The sequence below is a fragment of the Lepidochelys kempii genome, chromosome 28 (genome assembly GCF_965140285.1).
Source record: "Lepidochelys kempii isolate rLepKem1 chromosome 28, rLepKem1.hap1, whole genome shotgun sequence".
NCBI lineage: Eukaryota > Metazoa > Chordata > Testudines > Cheloniidae > Lepidochelys > Lepidochelys kempii.
The window spans coordinates 4,145,186-4,146,100 of record NC_136407.1 but is presented as its reverse complement, the minus strand read 5'-3'; the positions used below and the strand labels follow the sequence as shown (position 1 = coordinate 4,146,100).

Here is a 915-nt window from a genome sequence, read left to right as displayed (position 1 = left end):
CCTGCCAGTTCTTCCTTGCTGAACCTGGCTTGTCTGCTAGGCTCGTCTTTTTGTATCTCTTCTCATAAAAAGAAAAGACCTCACAGCACAATCCTTGTAAGTGCTCGTTCAGGACGGAGAGAGCTTCCTTGTGGCGAAGCCTTGGAAAGTGGCAAATGCTAAGTCTGAAGCTGATGGAAAGGTACCATGACTCAGAGTTGAGTTGAAGTTGCTGTGACTGAAACCCAGAGCACTAACCACTCTAGGATCACAGCAGCTTGTGGGAGAAGCGCATGTTAGAAGCCCTCTGTCAACTCAGCTGTGGCTTTCCATGCACAGAGAGCCAGCCCACTCAAGGTCTGCAAGTTTTGTGGGAAATGGGGAACGTCTGTACTTTGGCATAGGAAGGTGTTGTCTTGGACCATCAAGGGGAACAGTTGCAAATAGATAGATGAGGAAGGCACCATGGCTTAGTAGGTTAAAGCACCTGTCTTGTAAACAGGAGATCCTGGGTTCAACTCCCAGTAGTGCCTTGTTGTACAGCTTTTGTCTCCTCTGCTCATGTTTTCCTCTGTCTTCTTAGAAAACAGAAGAGACCTCCCTTGGCAATGTAAGTAATTGCTTCCTAAGGAAAAGGCTTCTTTGCAGAGGAGCATTGGAGAGAATCAAATCACCAGCCTGGAGTTGATGAAAAGGCTATTGGTGTTGGGAAGGAGGTTGCTTTGACTGCAATTGCTATGACACCAGAGCTTGTGTCCCATGCCCATGCAATTCACTAGAAATGTCTATGCACAGAGACCCTTCTAGAGGGTTCTCTATAGGGCTTGCAGGAAATGGAGAATTACTGTCCTTTCACCTTTCATTTTATTGTTGATGAAAGATGGAGCAGTTACGGGAGAAGTCCCAGAGAGTGGCACCGTAAGAGAGCTTGCCAAT

At 46.9% G+C, this 915-nt stretch overlaps 1 non-coding gene across 1 annotated transcript; it reads left to right on the top strand.

Annotated features, from left to right (window-relative positions):
* Window positions 1-438: 438 nt before the first annotated feature.
* Window positions 439-512, top strand: TRNAT-UGU (transfer RNA threonine (anticodon UGU)). Its single transcript has one exon. It is a non-coding gene; the product is annotated as a tRNA-Thr (tRNA).
* The last annotated feature ends 403 nt before the right edge of the window (window positions 513-915 follow it).